Source organism: Herpailurus yagouaroundi, unplaced genomic scaffold (genome assembly GCF_014898765.1).
Source record: "Herpailurus yagouaroundi ecotype Mexico unplaced genomic scaffold, PumYag 308, whole genome shotgun sequence".
NCBI lineage: Eukaryota > Metazoa > Chordata > Mammalia > Carnivora > Felidae > Herpailurus > Herpailurus yagouaroundi.
The window spans coordinates 218,298-239,738 of NW_024412525.1; the positions used below are offsets into that span (position 1 = coordinate 218,298).

At 35.0% G+C, this 21,441-nt stretch overlaps 1 long non-coding RNA gene across 1 annotated transcript; it reads right to left on the reverse strand.

Moving 5' to 3' along the window:
* Positions 1-853: 853 nt before the first annotated feature.
* LOC121021636 (uncharacterized) lies at positions 854-6,954 on the reverse strand. Its single transcript, XR_005786616.1, has 2 exons — positions 6,720-6,954; positions 854-1,644 (listed from the first exon to the last, which is right to left on the reverse strand). It is a non-coding gene; the product is annotated as an uncharacterized LOC121021636 (long non-coding RNA).
* Positions 6,955-21,441: the final 14,487 nt, after the last annotated feature.

Below are 21,441 nucleotides of genomic sequence, written 5' to 3' on the forward strand. Positions count from 1 at the left end.
ATTTCAGAAATTAACTTACAGATGGACCTAAGTGTAAACGGCTCAACAGGACTTGCTCACATTCAAAAACAATTTTTTTTGATCTGTGCTTTTCCTCTATGGTTATTTTTAAGGTATTTAGTTTAAAAAAAAAACCACTACATTAAATGATTATTTGAGCTGGCCGATTTTATTTATATGGTAGATATTGTGGTTAGTTACTCATCGGAAGACTAGCTGATATCCACAGTCACTTATTATCTCCCACAATTTGAGAAAGTTTACTTATGAACAACACTGAGCACCTGTTTAAAAGTTTTGAAAGGGAAGTTATAATATCAACTTTGCAATATTTTGGCTGACTAAATAAAATTATGTATGTAATTCATCTAGCACTCATAAAAAATAAATAATAGATACTCTAAGTAAAAATCTCTATTTTTCTGTTCTCACTTGTCTTCATATTACTAAAACTTATTAAAAACTGTATTATTTTAAAATGCCATGTTCTTAAAATCCTGAATCTGTCTCCCTTTTACATTTAGCTTGGGTTTGCATGCTACTTAAGGGATGGTGTTACATTTCAAATACTGCCAAGTGCTCATATGATTTTACTATATCAATTACTTTTAATATTTGGGGTTTTTTTTGTTTTGTTTTTTTAATGTTTATTTATTTTTGAGAGACCATACATGAGCAGGAGAGGAGCAGAGAGAGAGAGAAAGACACAGAATCCGAAGCAGGCTCCAGGCTCTGAGCTGTCAGCACAGAGCCTGACACGGGGCTCAAACCCACAAACTGTGAGATCATGACCTAAGCCGAAGTCAGACTCAACTGACCGAGCCACCCAGGCTCCCCATAAACTTTTAATATCTGCAAGAAAAAAACTATTTTAATGGTTGAAAATTATCATTTTCAAAAAGATTTTTTTATTTGAAAAGGTGGACTCCTATTTTGTTCATGCTTCTAGTTAACATGAATAACCAGTTCATTTACATTGAGATATGAATGAATTTTCATCTACTGGTAGAGATAGGAAATGTGACTGTGTCTTTGAGAGGAAGTACACGATGTGGTTTGAAATTATAGTAACTGATTTTGAGTCTATTATATCCCAGAATGCACAAATGAATACACTGATTAAGCAGATCTTTATCAAGAAATTAATAGATATGATTCTAATTGCCTTGAGGTCCGATATAAAATATGACTGAATGTAATTATGTAATTTTGTATACATTTTGGTTATACCATTGTTACTGTTTTTGATGATGATGATGATTCCAGGTTTTTAAATTACCTGGCCAAGAAGAAATATATGACTAATTTTCTTTAAAGAGAAGGCTGTACTGAACTCAATTTTCACTTGTCAGTCAAAACACTTCAAATTTAAATTTTTTGGTAACATGAGATGAGGGTACTGAACTAGACAGAAGAAATTCTACACTTAGAGACACTTACCATAGAAATGAATGTCATTGCATGTACATAATTAGAAAATAGAATTGATGGATCATCCACATGGTTGAGGTGGACACTAATGGAAAGTCCTGTGCATCTGTTGAGATCATTTGAATATGCCACTGTAGAGAGAAGCATTGAAACGGCATAGGTGAGCCAAATCATTCCAGGATTTCTGGTTTGGATAGTGTGATGAATGGTTTTCTGGAAAGGGAGAGAGAGAGAGAGAAGAATTCAAAAAATATATTCTGTTCATTGCCAAAGATTTACAGATAAATTACAGAAAGATTGGAACCTCATTTTCAGAATGCCAAATTATAACACATGGGGCATTTCCTGAATGCTCAATCCAACACTTGATAATAACATTAGAAAAGTTTACATCACTTCTGGGATAATAGCAGGATTCACTTGAGAAACATGTGAATGACAGACTATGCTCTAGTTCATCATTTGGCCAACTGCTGAGTCACCAACTGTCACTCCAGCCAGTTCACATGGGGGCTGATGAGTGTGCCTTGAGTTATCACAACAAGAACAGCATGAACAGGCAACCAAAGAAACTGAGTCTCTCACAATGGCATCCACTATGAAAATCATTTGATCTTTTAGGATAATAAAGATGGAAAGAATTTGGATAACACTCATATATTTAGCCATTCATTATTTTTAATGACACTTTAATCAATGTGCAATGAGGAAAGCAGTATAAAAGGAGATTGAACTCCCCACACTTAAATTATTCAGTTCAGGATCTGGTGAGTAGTCTATCTTTTTCAGTTAATTTTCCTACAGAGCTGCCCCCAGAAAGCCTACTCATGTCTAAAAGGTTCTTGAAGGTTACTTTTCATTTCCACTGTTGATGACACTACTTTTGGCAGTCAAAGACTTCCTATAGTTAAAGACCTAAAGGCACTCTTAAATATACAAAAGTGCTTCATGGCAGTAACTATAAATACCATTGAGCATTTGTGTATTTGGGGAGGGATGAGATAATGTGAGAAAGTTAGGATAGCCTTCGTGTACATATGCTTAAATTAATATTTTTCATTATACTTACCTGTGCATAAAAATTTATTACATGTATATAGTATATTTGTTATCCCATAGGATGTGTTTCAAATATTTGGGAATACTGAAGAAATACACATAAATACATTATAAAATCTAAAGTATTACTCCACATTCAAATTTCATATTCTGGCTTTTCTGTGATGTTTACATCAATTATCAATAAATACATGTGCATACATATGTTAATGGAAAAATGTCTAAATATCTCTTAGCTATAGTTTCCTCCAAAGACTTTATAAATATTTTGAAGTTATATTGTGTAAAATGTTTATGCAAAGAATCATTTCCTTTTTTAAGATGATGAAAATTAGTAATTGATTTTATCCTGTTAAAATAATGCCGTAGCACTTTCTTATTGCTGAGTTTCTCAGAATGCATTTTCCCCCTTTGTAAAGAGCTTGGTAATTGTTGCCTCTTAGTCATTTAAATACAATGAAACATTGTTTCGATGTTTCATCATCTAAAAATAGAAACAATGAGGGAGAATTTTAGTCCCCTATAATTGCTAAAAAACATACTTTGTAATAATAAAATTAAAAATTGGAATCTAGAAAATTCATAATTTTTAGACTTTTTTCAATATTTCTTTCAAAGCCACAATTTGTAGGACGGACAAGTTCACTGTGTTGTTGATATCAGGATGATAAAGAGCTTAGATTAACAGTTTATTTTTTTCCTTAATGTTTATTTATTTTTGAGAGAGAGAGAGAGAGAGAGCACGAGCAAGCCCAAGTGGGGGAGGGGCAGAGAGAAAGGGAGACATAGAATCCGAAGCCAACTCTAGGCTCCAAGCTGTCAGCACATAGCTCAATGTGGGGCTCGAACCCACGAACCTTGCCACGAACCTTGAGATCATGACCTGAGCCAAAGTCGGCCGCCTAACTGACTGCCACCCAGGCGTCCCTTAGATTAACAGTTTAGATTAACTGATTATTGATTTAGAGTCAAGTGTGTGTGTATGTGTGTGTGTGTGCGTGTGCGTGTGTGTGTGTCAGTTAAGTAGCTAATCAGAGATGGGAAGACCAGGTCGGTTAATATATTGGCTGGTCGTTTGTCTCTGATATCACTCAATCACAGAAAATATCTCATATGGGAAAGCATCTACATAGTAAATAGAATCATTAAATCCACCCAGAAATTGTTCACAGGAAGCCTTCTCCGCATTTCTTATGCCTGGGTGCCCCTTCTATGTCAAGGGGACTGGGGAACACCATCCTCTGTTTCCCACATCATGCTAAATTAATTTCCTGTAAATTTGTCTGTTTCATATCACTAAATTATTTGTTGAGTGTCTACTGTCTACACAAAACTATCCTTGATGCCAGAGCCTATATCCCACATTGTATCCCCTAGTACTTAGGAGTACATAGAACTAAAAAATAATGTTTTTTGAAAAAAGTATAAACAAATAAGAGATGAAACAAGAAATTAGACAGAATGAACAGACATGCTTTCTGAATTCTGAGTTATCTAATTATGTGTCCTGGGTTTCAGAGTTGGAAAATGATTGCTGCTCATCCGCTGGTAACAAATGACTTTGGACTTCAAGAGAACTTGTGCATACCTGCATGTGCCTCTCAACCCACCTCTGGATGGCATGGAGAGAGAGGCTGGGCTTTGTATATGTCTCTGCCTCTCATTTAAAAGAATTTTCTTTTTCTAAGTTGCGACAGAGACCATGCTGCAAAAACCATAACAAGCATTTTTTCTTTCTGAATTTCGGTACTAGTTAGGAATATCAACCAACATTTATTTCTTGATCCTCTCACAGTCCAATGCATGTCACTGGGGTGGGAGGCTCTCTGCATACTGCTATCCAGGACCCAGACTTCTCTGTATTTCTCCCCTAAAGCTTCTGAAGTTCTTACTGGCATCTTCTCCACCTAGCTGAGTAATAAGCAAAGATAACAAACATGGGACATGGCATGAAAGTGTTTAGGAGTCAGATCTGGAAATGGGTACATCAGTTTCACTCTTCTATTGGCCAGCAGGCCCCACACACTTGCAAAGGCTCTTGACAAATGTCTAGCAGTGTGCCCAGGAAGATGAGGAAGAACATGGCCACTGGTGAGCACTAACATTCTCCGCTACTAAACCTTCATGGTGTTTAGGAGTTTATTTTAATGATATTTGTCACTACTAAGCATTAAAAAAAAAAAAGGATAGGAAAAAATAAGAAGAAAAAAATGTACAAACTGTCTATTAGCAAATGATAGTTCTGTTTTTTTCTTCCCAAACAAAATAGACATTGGTCTTAAGTGTTTGGGAAAAGATAGAAATTAGACTGCTGCCAGGAAGTTTTCCATAGGTGAACTTCCCATAGCTATGGGAAAATGACCTAAAGTAATTTGTAATAGGCAAATATTTTTAATCAGTCATATATATGGGTATATGTGTGTGAATCTGTATCTGTATTTATATGGCAATCTCTATATGAATCCACACACATCCATATACTTCCTCCCAGCAGTTGTATACTTCTTGTCTTGCTTAAGAAATAAAGGTATAAGGGGTATTTTCTAGATTAGAAATCAGCAGTTAGAGTGAGAGCACAAAAACATTCTTTATTCCCTTCCATTGTGGTGTAAGCTCTCCCCCAAAGTCTAACATTTCTCTTTGAATTATTTTTCCTTTTTACAACGGAAGGGAAAAATGTGTCCCCTGGAGGCATTTCACAGGGTTAGAGTAACAGCCAGAATTTCTCACATTGCCTTCTATAGGACCTTGAAATCTCAAAGGCAAGCAAAGTCAATAGGGAGGTTCTGTTGCTTATGGTTCAGTGATCTCATCCTTGCTTTGGGCAGGCTATGGTGATAGTAAGAGTTTAAGAAATGCAGGTTATATTAAAAGTTTCCTAGGCATCTGCACAGCTAGGACAGAATTAAGTAGAATGTCATCTGCAAATAAATCAACTCAACATTTGCATGATATATATCTCTCTTTATAAAGGTTTTCTTACACATTGTATGGTTTTACAGAAATTTCACTTTATAATTTTTGTTAATTTTATTTTTCCCCTTATAGATTTCTGGATATTTTATTTATTATAATTTAACTTGTAAACAATAAGATATTTAATATCAAAATTATTCAGATAACATTTTTAATTAGTTTGCAGGGTGTTTGCTCTCTTTTTATTCTTTCCATTATACCAAATTTAAATGTTTAACTTTAATAAAATTTCATGTGAAATAAAATAAATATGCCAAAAAGTGTTTATTCATCAGGTATGTTTTCATATACTTGAAGTCAAGAAAAGCTATTAATATTAGATACTGTAGTAAAAACCCAAACATCTGTCTTAGATCAAAGCTTTTCGGTATTATCCTGCTGATCTGAAATTATCTTACTGTAAAATTTAATGCAAAAGAAGTACTTTAGGTATATCATAAATACTTAAAACAACATTTGCAAATATAGTCAATGAAATGAAAATAGCCTCCTACTATAGGATCTAGTGAAAAATAAATTTATAGTTTATTTAATACAGAATAATTATAAGCTGGTTATTAAATTCCCTATAAAAACCACTTTCTCACCTTTTATTTTTATATTTTGAATGACATATCTTTTTATATAATATTAAATATAATTACTAAAAGAGCTATTATAAATTTATCACATTTATTTATTTGTGACATATAATATTGATAGCCTATTATGTTCCAAGTATTATACAGCAATAATTTAGAAAATGACATGTTGATAACTACCACGTAGTATAACTGTATTTTATATCATTCAGAGAATTTTCACATATAGTATCTTATTTGAGTCTCAGAAAAAAGTGAATTTTCTTAAAAAAATTTCTGGTACCCAAATCTTTGATATTTTTCTCTAGTATACCATGCAGACTTTCTATTGAAACATGAAAGTTTCTAGAATATTTCATATAGGTAATCTTCTAGCTAGACAATATTATTTAGGTCATACTTTCTTCCTTTACTTGCCTACACAATAAGAAATTTCATAGATTTGAGAAAGGGTAGGGCTAAATACTATCATCCCTAGGAGCTGGGTTTAAATTAATTGCAAACTTTACCTTCTACTATATTCTACATGGTATCAAAGTTTCATTAGATGAAAAAAAAGATGAAAAAAGTATTTTCACAGTTCATTTACTGCTTCAATATCCATACACCATTAGTTGCAACAACACTAAACTTGAAATCATGTGGCCTGAATCTGAGCTCTCCTACACTTACCAGCCACACCACTGAGCAAGTCCTTCAGCCAGTTTCCACCTCTGTGACAATGGTTTTTGTTGCTGCTGCTGCTGCTGCTGCTGGTGATGATGACAGGAAAATAATTATTCAGAGCTTACTCTCTGAAGTCCTTCACCTTGATGCTTAAAACGTATCCTATTTAATAAAACTTACTTCATAGTGAGATTGTGAAGTTATTTATTACATACATATGTAAGTATATGTTCACATACATAGATCCAATGTCTCCACATTCAATGCTGTGGTAAAAAAAAAAAAGTATCACTTTCTAAAATTTATATGAAAAAACAAAAAATCCACAATAGTTAGCACGACATTGAAGGCGTTGGAGGCAAAGTTGGAAGACTAACACTTATTAAGACTTATTTATTTATTTATTTATTTATCTTTTATAAACAATCTTTTTTTTAATGTTTATTTATTTTGAGAGATAGTGTGAGCAGGGCAGGAGCAGAGAGACACAGAGAAAGAGAGAGAGAGAGAGAGAGAGAGAGAAAGAGAGAGAGAATCCCAAGCAGGTTCCATGCTGTCAGCAGTTTGTGAGATCATGACCTGAGCCAAAATCAAGAGTTGGACACTTAGCAGATTGGGTTGGACACTTAGCTGAATGAGCCACCCAGGTGATCCAAGCCTTATTTTAAAAAAATTTTTTAATGTTTATTTATTTTTGAGAGAGAGACAGAGAACGAGTGGGAGAGGGGTGGGGGGGGGCAGGATACACAGAATCAGAAGCAGGATCCAGGCATCTGAACCAACAAACCATGAGATCATGACCTGAGCCAAAGTTGGATGCTTAACTGACTGAGCCACCCAGGTGCCCCCCCAAGACTTATTTTAAAGCCCCAGTCATCAAGATGGGGAGGTACTGGTGAAATAATAGACAAGTAAACCAATGGGACAGAATACAAGGACATAGATCCACGTAAACATAGTCAACTGATCTTCAACAAAGGAACACAGTAATATAATGGAGCAAAAATAGTCTTTTTTAAAGAAAAATTTTAATGTTATTTATTTATTTCTGAGAGAGAGAGAGAGACAGACAGACAGACTGTGAGCAGGGGAGGGGCAGAGAGATAGAGAGACACAGAATCAGAAGCAGGCTCCAGGCTCTAAGCTGTCAGCACTAAGCCTGATGTGGGGCTCAAAGTCATGAGCCATGAGATCATAAGCCTGAGCCAAAGTTGTATGCTCAACCGACTGAGCCACCCAGGTGCCCTTAAAAAATAGTCTTTGTAACAAATGGTATTGGAACAACTAGACATGCATATGTAAAAAAAAAATTGAATGTAGATATGGAGCTTAAAACCTTCCCCAAAATTAACTCAAAATGAATCACATATCTAAATGTAGAATCTAGGGGTGCCTGGGTGGCGCAGTCGGTTAAGCGTCCAACTTCAGCCAGGTCACGATCTCGCGGTCCGTGGGTTCGAGCCCCGCGTCGGGCTCTGGGCTGATGGCTCAGAGCCTGGACCCTGTTTCCGATTCTGTGTCTCCCTCTCTCTCTGCCCCTCCCCCGTTCATGCTGTGTCTCTCTCTGTCCCAAAAATAAATAAACGTTGAAAAAAAAATTAAAAAAAAAAATAAATGTAGAATCTAGAACCCAAAAATTAACTCAAAATGAATCATATATCTAAATGTAAAATCTAGAAACATAAAACTCCTAGAAGCTAACATAGGAGAAAACCTAGTTGACCTTGGATATAATAATGACTTTTTAGATACAATACTAAAAGCAAGATCCATGAAAGAAATAATAGGTAAACTGGATTTCATTAAAATTTAAAACCTCTGTTTTGGGAAAGACATTGTCAAGAGAATAAGAAGACAAGCCACAGACAGTGAGAAAATATTTGCAAAAGAAATATCCAAAAGCAACACTGACTTTTTCCCTGATAAAGTGCTGCTATCCAATAAATACAAATAATACTTATTAAACCTCAACAATAAGAAAATGAACAACCTAATTTGAAAAATGGGGAAAAGGCCTGAGCATACATCTCATGAAAAAGATAAAAAGAGATATACAGATGGCAAATAAAAATATTAAAAGATGCTCTACATCGTATGTTAATAAAGCATTATATATTAAAATAACAAGATATCATCACACACCTCTCAGAATCACCAAAATCTGGATTTCTGATAACAACAAATGCTGGTATGGATGTGAAGCAACAGGGACTCTTGTTTATTCGTGATGAGAATGCAAAATGGTAGAGCCACTTTGGGAGACAGTTTGAGTGTTTTTTTTTTACAAAATCAAACATACTTTTACCATACAATACGACAATCATGCTCCTTCATGTTTACTCAAAGGAGCCGAAAACTTGGGTCCACACAAAAACCTCCTCGAGAACATTTATAGAAGTTTTATTTATAACTGCCCAAATTTGGAGGCAACCATGATGTCCTTCAGTAGGTGAATCGATGAATAAACTGTGGTACTCAGGCAATGGTATATTATTCAGCACTAAAAGAAATGATTTATGAAACCATGAAAAGACACGGAAGAACCTTAAATGCACATTACTAAGTGAAAGAGGCCAATGTGAAAAGTCTACATACACTATGATCCCAAATATATGATTTTCTGGAAAGGCAAACTATGGGTATGGTAAAAGATGAGTAAATGCTAGAGGTAGGGAGGGTGGTGTGGGGACGATGGATGGGTTGAGCACAGAGAATTTTTAGAGCAGTGAAAATGCTTTGCATGATCCTGTAATGATAATTATATGTCATTACGCATTTGTCCAAATCCTTAGAATATACAAGAGTAAACCCTAATGTAAAGCATGCACTTCGGGCGATTGTAATGTGTCAGTGTAGTTTCACAAATTGTAACCAATATACTACTCTGGTGGGGGATATTGATTACAGAGGATGCTATGCAAGTATGGGGAGAGGGGGACTATGGGAAATCTATATACCCTTCAGTCAGTTTTGCTGTCAAACTAAAACTTCTCTGAAAAATAAAGCCTTAAAAAAAAAAAAAAAACAACAACTCAAGCTGGCTGCCATGTGTAAAATGAGGACAAAGACATGATACTAGAAAACAATTAAGAAGCTACTACGTTGGTCAAAAGGAGAAGTAACCAAGGGTTGGATATTAAAGTTGTGACAGTGGAGGGGCGCCTGGGTGGCGCAGTCGGTTAAGCGTCCGACTTCAGCCAGGTCACGATCTCGAGGTCCGTAAGTTCGAGCCCCGCGTCAGGCTCTGGGCTGATGGCTCGGAGCCTGGAGCCTGTTTCCGATTCTGTGTCTCCCTCTCTCTCTGCCCCTCCCCCGTTCATGCTCTGTCTCTCTCTGTCGCAAAAATAAATAAACGTTGAAAAAAAAAATTAAAAAAAAAAAGTTGTGACAGTGGAAATCAAGAATTGAATATATTTTAAAAATCTGTTGGAAGTAGAGTAAACAGGACTTTTTGCAGATTACATGTAAAGGGTACTGGAAGGGGAAATATCAAAGGTAACAGTTTGGTATTTGTTAAGTAGGCAGTTGGATATAAGTCTGGTTCAGGCACAAGAATGTCAACATATAGATCCGTGGTTATATTGCCATCCTAGAGTGCTTGGAAATTTTATGGGAGCATGTCTTGGATGCCGCAATGTTTGGGAGATGCTACTGATATGTGATTGGCAACGTCTGGGAATGCTAGATGGTCTACAGTCGGTATGACAGTTTGGCAAAACAAATTATTGTCCCATATCCTGCACAACTTTTCAATGTTCCCCTCAACCAAATACTCTAAAAAGATAAATTGGTAGTAATTAAGCACAGATAATCCTATTTTTTTTTTACAAGAAGTTACATAAAAGGCCCAGGAATTTGTGAGAAGGTTGTTAGGGTGAGGGAAATTTAAATAAATACATTGTATCTGAGAATCAGAGAATATGCTTACTCACTCTGTTTTTCTGTCTACTCAATGTGTTATTGTATATCCAAGCATACATCTGATGGTAAAGGGTTTCAGTGCTGCAGCGCAGCTGTTTAAAATCAATGAGGCTGCGGTGCCTGGGTGGCTCAGTTGGTAAAGCACCTCACTTTTGGTTTTGGCTCAGGTCACGATCTCATGGTTCACGGGTTTGAGCCCCATGTCGGGTTCTGCACTGAGCCATGCAGAGCCTTCTTGGGATTCTCTGTTTCTGTCTCTGTCTCTCTCTGCCCCTCCCCAACTCGTGCTTGCTCTCTCTCTCTCTCTCTCTCTCTCTCCCTCAAAATAAATAAACTAAAAAAAAAATAAAATCAATAAGACCAATTCCATCTATGTAACAGATGATTGAATATTATTTGAGTGAAACTGTATTAAGAAATTAAGTTAATAAAAAAATTTTAAAGACAATTCATATCACTGACTAGATGACCTCCTATAGCAAAAATTATATGTGGAAGTGTTATATTTGTTTTGGGTTGTTTTCCAGCTTTGCTGCGATTCTGTCCCCAGAGGTCTAACACACAAGTTCTCTATCGCCTCTTATATTACTGCTTCTTTTTCCAATCTTTCCTCTAGTCCCTGTTGCCTATTGAAGTAGAGCTCAGGGTTTCGTTTTTTTTTTTTTTTTGTTTTTTGTTTTTTGTTTTTTTTTTTAGTACTAGAGACGAAATGTATGCCTCCATTTGTGATAGAATTTCAAGATAGAAAATATATTTGAGATATTGAGATGCTTTATCATGACCTCATTTCATGCAATAACATAGGAATTATTTTGATACTATACTTAGAAAAAAGGCACAGCTCCTTCATAGAATATCTAACTCTTTTGTTGCTTTCACCTCAACATCTAAAATTTATCTTGGCTGGCTTTCTTACTTCCACTGGGCTCATTTCCCTCTTCTTATAATTTACAAATGAATTGTATTTATTATAACTTATTCTGAACTAGTTTTTATTCTTATGCTCATTTCTACCTCTCTGTACTTTTATTTTCTTCTGCTTCCTATATGGAATGGGTTCTGATTTCATCAATCCTGCTAAATCCAAATAGGTTTATTACACATAGGCACAAGCGTTACCTAGGTTATGTCTTCCAATAAAGACATTCTCGACATTTCCACATGAAGGTGAATTATTTTATTTTAAATCAATTTCCTTCTACTTTTCCTTTGTCTTTGAGTTAGTTGGTTTATCATTTTTTTTCTAATCATATCTGTGGGTCATTTATATTATCTATAAGTTTTATGTGGGCATAGTAGAGAAGGCAGTGCTATATAAGATTTCATCAACTAGAAAGCAATAGGTTCAATAGGAATGAGATCCACTGATATAAATGTTATGTTAGTCATACTACTAGAGAAGACCATCCAGGAATGGCACAGCCAGAAAGAGGAGGTTCCAGGACACTGCTCTAAGATATGCTAACACATAGATTTTAGGTAGAAGAGGAGCAGTAAAAATGATGGGGAGGAGTAGCCAATGAGGCAGGGAAAAAACAGGAGATATCAGTGCCATGGAAGCCAAGAGAAAGGAGTGTCTCAAAACGGAAAGCGGGTTTGCTCTGTTAAAGGTTACTGTGAATTCGAGGCACCTGGGTGGCTCAGTCGGTTGAGCATCTGCTTCAGCTCAGGTCATGATCTCGCGGTCCACGAGTTCAAGCCCCACATGGGGCTCTGTGCTGACAGCTCAAAGCCTGCAGCCTGCTTGGGATTCTGTGTCTCCCTCTCTCTGCCCCTCCCCCACTCATGCTCTGTCTCTCTGTCTCTCTGTCTCTGTCTCTCTCTCTGTCAAAAATAAAGAAACTGAAAAAAAAAAAGGTTGCTGTGAATTCGAAGATGGAGAAGTGTTCTTAGGATTTGGCAAGATGGTGGTTATCGCCTTTAAAAGCAGTTTCAAAGGAAATCCAGGAAATCCAGGTTAGAGTCATTTGAATAGTTAATTGGAGGTAGAAGCGGAGAAAAAAAAATTCTTGCAATGAAAATAAAACTTGTATCTAGTGAGGATTTTAAATTTTTTAAATGTTTATTTTTGAGAGAGAGAGACACAGAGTGTGAGCGGGGGAGGGTCAGAGAGAGAGGGAGACACAGGATCCGAAGCAGGCTCCAGGCTCTCAGCTGTCAGCACAGAGCCCGACGTGGGGCTCAAACTCACACACTATGAGATCATGACCTGAGCTGAAGTTGGATGCTCAACCAACTGAGCTACTCAGGCACCCCTCCTAGTGAGGATTTTAGAACAAGGGTAAAATCTTTTAGGATAAGATATGTTAGAACCAGGTAAAAAATGATTACATTTTAGCAGCTGAGTCTTCTGATTCTTTTGATCACAAATTTAGCTTATACAGGAGAATATGCTTGTTACACATGGTCACTAAAATTTTCAAGATAACATAATTTTGAATTCTGGTAAAATAGGCATAAATATTAAAATGGAAAACTTGACATTGAAATCAGAAAAAATATTCTTGGCACAAAAAAAGGTATTCAGAATTAATTTTTGGATGAATAAATAGATCATTTGTAAATGACTGATGTTCTTGGAAAGGATGTACATCCGAAAGCTACTTTAGATATTCCCAGACTTGCTGTTGAGAATGTATTTATCCTTACCATTTAAAAGAAAGAAAATAAAGTCTCCCTCATCTTTTTCCCCCAAAGAACAGAGTAAATACTTGATGAATATTTGTTTGGCCATCTATGTAAACATTATAGCTTAAATATTAAAACTACATAGAAAATCATCTATTGACACTGGAAGTGAGAAAAATAGCTGGTGACATTTCTTGTGTTTTGAAGCACTCCACTAACATTTTGTGCAACACCTTTTAAGTTCTTGTTACAACAACATAAAATACACAATTCCAGGAGAATTTTTGCCCAATGCAATTTTCTCTTTAACAGAATAACTCAAAATAAAATGATAAAAACCGTTTTACCTGGCAAAACATTTCTGTTGATCATCATAAAGCAACTTCAGGAAGAATGGCTTTTTAAGACATACGTATGCTTGAAGACATTTTAATATGTGAAGCCAGGCCAGCCTGGAAAACGAAGGCTAAACTAAAAATTGATTGGAGGGGGGAAATTCTCCAAATGATTTTTTAATATTTTGGAGACAACAATTCAAAAGCTAACTTAGTAGGGAAATATAGAAGTAATTAAATAGGTAGATTTGTATGAACAGAAGAGTTTCCCCTAATGCTAATTATTGGAACATATACATCACAAGTCACTTACCCCTAATACAAAGTAGCTTATCAATAGAAAAAGTTTAGTTAGGTCACACTGAAACACTTGTGCCCAATTTCAAATTGTTTGTGTCACTTATCTTGGACTCATATTTATTGCTGGCTGGGGGTCAAGGCAAGTGGTGGTGAAAATGGAGGTGGATTCGTGGTTCCAATGAAATTGTGAATATTGCATTCTTATGAGGAGATCTCTAATATGAATCACACTAAGGATCTTTCAATTAAAATCATAGAATCAGTTTACTATTTGCCACACACTCCCCAGGAATTCTCCACATGGAGATGGCTGATTTATTTCTTTTTGTAATGTTTATTTATTTATTTTGAAAGAGAGATAGAGAGCACACCTGCACACATGAGCAAGCCTGGGGAGAAGAAAAGAGGGAGGGAGAGAGAATCCCAAGTAGGCTCCATGCTGTCAGCACAGAGCCCAAGGATGAGGGGCTCCATCTCAGGAACCATGAGATCATGACCTGAGCCAAAATCAAGAGTCCAATGCTTAACCAACTGAGCCACCCAGGCACCCCTGACCAATTTATTTCTAAAAGAAATTTGACTTAGACTGTGTTTGTGTTAGTCCAGTGAACCTGTGAAAGGTCTAATTACTTTTGTGGAGAAGATTATACACCCACACAGAGGGGAATAATTTCAATGGCTAATTTGAAAAACTGTAATAAAAAAGAGTTAAAATTTTAAATAATAGTAATATCCTATTATTTATAGTTCCTATAATAATAATTCAATTTTACTTTTTGCTGAACTGCCACCCTTAAAAACATTTCTTAAAATGTGTATTCTTGGGGCGCCTGGGTGGCGCAGTCGGTTAAGCGTCCGACTTCAGCCAGGTCACGATCTCGCGGTCCGTGAGTTCGAGCCCCGCGTCAGGCTCTGGGCTGATGGCTCGGAGCCTGGAGCCTGTTTCCGATTCTGTGTCTCCCTCTCTCTCTGCCCCTCCCCCGTTCATGCTCTGTCTCTCTCTGTCCCAAAAATAAATAAACGTTGAAAAAAAAATTAAAAAAAAAATATAAAAAAAAAAAAAAAAAAAAATGTGTATTCTTTCTTCTAATGTTGACATTTCACAAATCTCTTCTCTCACCTCGGGGATCACAGAGATGTCATCCATCATTAGACATTCTTTGATCTTAAGTTCTCTGTCTGTCTGTCTGTCTCTAAGGGTTACTATATACTTTGGCACATAATGTAAAGTCCTTAATTTCAAGATCTCACATAATTTAAAATAAATGACTTCCTGTACTCAGCAATTTTTAAATTTCAATATTATGAATTTAAGTTTGCTTATAATGAGTAATAGCTGTATTTATGAACACTCTGGAGAATATAATCCATTCTATTTAGAATGCTCAATTATTTATAAATTTATTATAAACAATGCATTCATTTCTTTTCTGTAAATAATCAAGCTCTAGGACAGAAGCATGGCACCCCTTGTTCCTTATGTTAATGTTTGCAGTTTATGTTTAGATTTTCAAGTTTGGCCTCCAGGGATTATTTTTTTTGATTTTCCATGTTTGAAAAAGTGGTGATTTTTTCCCCCATCCATAAAAATGAAATTTAATCATCATTCAATTTGCAATTTTCCCTAGCGATCTCTACTGTTTTTGCAAAATATAGAAGGCACTTTGTGAATCCAGGTCTATGTAGTACTTGGAAAGACATAAATCACCTGCTCAATCTTCTCACTTGATGGATGAGAAAACTAAGGTTCTGACAGGTGAAATTATTTCTTCAAGATCATAAAACTGGTTAATAGAAAGGGAATTGCTCAAAATTAATTTCTAAAAAGAGTGTTTTATCATCTGAAAAAAAAAAACCCTGAAAATCTGCTAAGTGAAACAAAAACATTTTAAACAAAATGAAAGTCATTATTTTATTGTAGAAACATAAACTATTTAGAAAGTAAAATTATCATTATTTCAAACACACACACACACAAACACACACAAGCTTGACATTTTCATTGCAATTAATAGCTCCAACATTCTTTTCCTTCTAAAATTTTATTGGAGGAGTAGGCTAGTTGTGTTCTTAGATATGCCCTTGGCTAGTTCTGAAGCAGAATCATTACATAATGATCCTACTCCAGCTGTGATCATATGAATGATCTTTGTACACTTGTGTTACACTTAGAAAATATGTTTATGCTGAGTTGCTATGTTGCAGGACATTGATGACAAATCTAGATGAAACTCAGAATAGCACTTTAATGGATTTGCTGCTGGCTATGAAAAAATAGCCTTGAATTAAATCAAACATATTTTTGGTCTTACTGTGAATCAAGAAAAAAAAAATTCTCATATGGGTGTTCACAGTTTAATTTAGTTTGAAAAAGAATAAATCTCTAGGCACTGTCTGTATTATAAATTCCCATTGCTACCTTTTATTTCCATGTAACATGTAAATCGTTTTGTTCTATGAAATAAATGCTTTCATATATGAATATTTCAAGTCTTGCTAGAGTATGTCAGATTACTCTTAAATGTAGAATTTCATAGACCACTAACAAAGCTGTGATTTAATCTTTAATAACAGTGTAACATAAATTGAATTCATCTGGTTGCTGCGTGGCTCAGTGCATGCTTATATAGCTTTGGTATTCGGTGAGTAGCTATGTGAATTTTATTAAGCAAATCATCTCTGGGATACAGAGTGGTCTCCATTATGGAAGCAACATAAATCTGATAGCTACATGGACCAAGGGCAGAATCAGCAATGAAATCTATGTATCAAGCCCTAAATCACTTTTTGAAATAAAATGTGAGAAGTTTTCAGCTTTATTCATGACTGGGAAATTTTAATGTATTAAGTTCAATGGACAAAGTGCGAAGGGAGTAATAATAAGCTACATTACAGATGCATTTTGAACAGTAAAAGTTCGAAAGAAAAAAAAGAACAGGAAACTCTAATGCTGGTCTACTACTGCTGATGTACATCTTTTTTTTTTTTTTTTCTTTTAACAAACAGGAAAGATTGTAGTCAGTTTATTTGGCCTGTCTTTTATGTAAGACCACGCTTCTTAACTTCCTCATTTCCAGTTTTACTCAAAGGTTATTTTCCATTGCCCTACCCAACTTTCCACATATATCAATTAGATGGCTTGATTTATCATATTTTCACAACTCCTGATTATTTCTGTTATCTAGATCTTAAACATAAATATCATTATCATTTTTAATTATGCATTTACTTATTAGATACTGGAAACACACATTTAAATCCACTCAAAATATACACACAAAAACTACAGTATTTAATGGTACATAACAATACTTAGGTTGATATATAGACTACATCTTACCACTCTAATCTTTTTACAAATTAAAAAATAAACTTTAGAACTTTCCAGCCATTTTTTTCAATTGTATTTGGACATTTATTAAAATCACAAACCAATCTTTTTTTTTTTTTTAACAGCAACTTTGATGACATACATAAAGTGAACGCCAATGTTTATCAAATGTGCCTATTTCTAGTCTCGGTTTGGTTGATCTGTAGTGTACTTCCCTTGGCAGCCATTACCAGAAGTGGCTCCCCAGTGCACCTTATTCTTTGTCATTTGTGATGCTGGGTCACTACGTGTGAGATTAAGCCATTATATTATCCTATCTTCACATCAGTAATACCTGGTGAGAATTAACATTTTATAGACATAGTTTAAAAATTTCACCTTTTCCATGTAGTTTTCATTAAAACTTTGTCAATCCTGCCCATATATCAAATGTAAAGTGTAATGAGTAAGTTAAGCTTGTCTAGTTTAATTTGTAATCATAGATAAGTAAAAAATATATGGAAGAATAAGCATATTTATGATTAGCAATATTAACTATAGGCAAATCAAAACACTTTTTAATTTTTTTGATTTGTTAATACATCACTTTGAATTCACATTCTCATATGTATATAAATTAAACTGACTTTCCAAAAGCAATCACTCATGCTGGATTATTAAACTTGTAGACTTGGTCATTTGTTCCAAATATGACTATAATGTGAAGAGCTTAACCAACAGTTTCTTGGAGAGTTAGAAAGAACTCCAAGAGACAGCTTATCTCCTAATTCAGAATGTCCTGCCTTGTAAGGAAGATTATCTATTTTCTTTGTACATACACTGAATACATTTATCTCAGCTTTCACGTAAGAACTTTGGGAATAATCAATAGTAGTTATTATACCCATCCCAAATATTTAAGGTTGAAAAATCCTGATTCTTTTTTTTCTAATCAATTTTTTTTCTTTTGAACAATCCTGATTCTTTAAGTTTTCTTTCCTCTATGACATTTTTTCCTAGGATAGCTTCATTCTTGTCATCCTTCTCTAGATACATGATAGTTCAAATTATATCTCAAAGTCCTTTAGAGAAGACTATATTGTAGATGAATATAACATTTAGCATTTTCCTCTAGTTATGGAATATAGCTCTTCATTTAATTGAACACCTTGTTAAAGTATTTGAATTTTTCATTAATGTCCCTATTGTATTAAAAAACAATGCTCCTAAGACACTTGAATCCTAGTGTGGCAAGACACATTATTTGATGTCATAGCATATGTATCTCTCCCATGTCACTTACTCAAAGGATTATAATCAAAGTGTGGAATGGTGAACAAGATCACCCAAATTATTTAAAGTTTATTTTTCTACCCATCAAAAATTGAGTGAGATTCCAATAAATGTCTGAATGCATGTTTCCTACCAAATGAGACATCCTGAGATGCTGTTATTAAAACAATGCACTCAATGTTTAAAACAAAATCAAAATGCTTACACAGTGTATGTGGTCCTTCTCCAGTTTTTAGTGAGGTAGTTTCTGTATATTTTCTATACTTCTCCATAAGAATGTATCTTCCTAGTACTTCCCTTAGTTCCCTGAAAAATAAGATGTGTTAACACCCTATTGCTCCTCAAGGCTCCTTCAAGCTATTATTCCAGTGTAATAAAGCAAAAAAGAGAGGGATTCTCTTTTTTAAATGTGATTTTTCTGAATCTACATTTTCAAACTTATACCATTGTTTCTATCTCATGGTTTGCGTAATATTTATCTTAACTCCTAATTAATTGTATTTATCTTAACACCTAGTTGTTTTATTTTATTTATTTTATTTTTTATTTTATATAAAAAATAAAGCAAAGTAATTAATTGTTTTACCTTCTACTATGTCTATCTTCTGACCCTGATTTTGGGTGTTAAATATATATATGAAATATCTAGCCGAGGGGTAATGAGAATGAATTAAAAACAATCTGTTTTATTTTCCCTTCAAAAATCTTTAAAAAATAAAAGGCATCTTAATGTGTGAATATATAAGAACAAAGGTAATGGGACTAGAGATGTAATCAAAATATAACCATAATTATATTTTGGAAGACATATGGACAGTTAACAATGGGCATAATAATCTGGGAAAACTGAATCCTAGATCTGTGGTGGAAAAGCCAAGAAACAATCTATATTACAGAATATCCCTGAAAAATTATGAATTTGTGGTACTAGTCTTCTGTAGAGGTAAGGATAAGGTTGACTAAAAGGAGGATGATTAGTTGAAAACGTTCAGAAAGAGTTAAAACCAGCCGTTAGAATAGTGACAATATAAATACAGATAACACTAAATGTCGGCAAGGATGTAGGGCACATATAAAATGGCATAACCACTTTGGAAAACTGACAGTTTCTCAGAAAGGCAAGCATACAGGTAGATATTCATCCATGAGAAATGAAAGCATATGTCCATACAAAGACTGTACAGAGCTTTATTCATAATGCCCCTAATTCAGAAATAGCCCCAGTGTCCATCAGTAGGAGAATGGACAAACCAAAGGAAGTACATTTATATAATGGAATTCTATTCAGCACTAAAAAGAAAAAAAAAAAACTACTGTAAATGCAAAAATATTGATGAATCTCAAAACCATTATTCTGATAAAAACAAGCATGAGACAAAAGACTACAAACCACATCTCATCTCATTTTATAAACTGCAAAATCATCTAGAGTAGTTGTCTGGGGTAAGGTAAGGACTAACGAGGGACTGCCTGCAAAGTGCCATGAGGAATCTTCCATAAATGACTGATGTATCATGTATTGCGACTGTGGTGGTGTAATCATGGGTGAATGCAACTGCCAAAACTCATTGGATTGCACGCTTTAGATAGATGTGGTATCTCATGTACCGTTATTCCTCAATAAAATCAATAAGTAAAAAGTTATTTAAAAAATAACAAAGAAACAATTAGAATCTCAGATATCAGTTATTACATGTTGCCAGAGGACTTGTTTCCTTTTTTGTCAGCAGAAGACTGAAGGTTTCTGGACTGGGGGATGCCAGTCATATTTAGGAGTGGGGTATGTTTTTGAAAATAGGATGATTAAATGAACACTTACAATACTGAATACTAATCCCATACCTTTTTCCTATTTTAGCTTCCAGAATGACAGAAACTAGGACCACACCCTTTAGACAAGGTATTAGAAGATCTATAGAAGGGGAATCTGCTCAGCCAAGAGAAACAACATAATGGATTAACAATATACTGTTGGTCCTGAACCAAGAGGAACAATAAATGAATATACTTACATTCTCCTCCCCCCCAAGAAGGAAATGACATAACTTATAATGAAGACCACTGTAACAAGCCTCATTTAGGGATTCAATGTTTCCAATCATCTTTGGAGGGGAAAGTGGGTGATGGGCATTGAGGAGGGCACCTGTTGGGATGAGCACTGGGTGTTTTATGGAAACCAATTTGACAATAAATTTCATATTAAAAAAACATACATACATACATACATACATACATAAAAATAAAATTGCAAAAAAAATAAGCTAAGTAATCATGGGTAATATTTAAATACTATAGCTATATTAATATAATGCAAGGTCCATGGATATTAATGTGAATAAAATGCATCAATATTTTACTTCAAAAAATAATAATAAATTTCCCACTTTTAAATACTAGCAGACATTCAAAAATCCTTAGCCATCTGTAAAAAGCCTCCAACTTACGGGGCGCCTGGGTGGCTCAGTCGGTTGAGCGTCCGACTTCGGCTCAGGTCATGATCTCACAGTCCGTGGGTTCGAGCCCCACGTCGGGCTCTGTGCTGACCCCTCAGAGCCTGGAGCCTGTTTCAGATTCTGTGTCTCCCTCTCTCTCTGCCCCTCCCCCACTTTCACTCTGTCTCTCTCTGTCTCAAAAATAAATAAACATTTAAAAAAAAAAGCCTCCAACTTAAAAGACAGACCTCAAAATAAACAGAAAGAAAAGAGATAAATTTTTCAAAATAAAACCAAAGCAGGAGGCATCACAATCCCAGACTTCAAGCTATACTACAAAGCTGTAATCATCAAGACAGTACGGTACTGGCACAAGAACAGACACTCAGATCAATGGAACAGAATAGAGAACCCAGAAATGGACCCACAAACGTATGGCCAACTAACTTTGACAAAGCAAGAAAGGATATCCAATGGAATAAGGACAATCTCTTCAGCAAGTAGTGCTG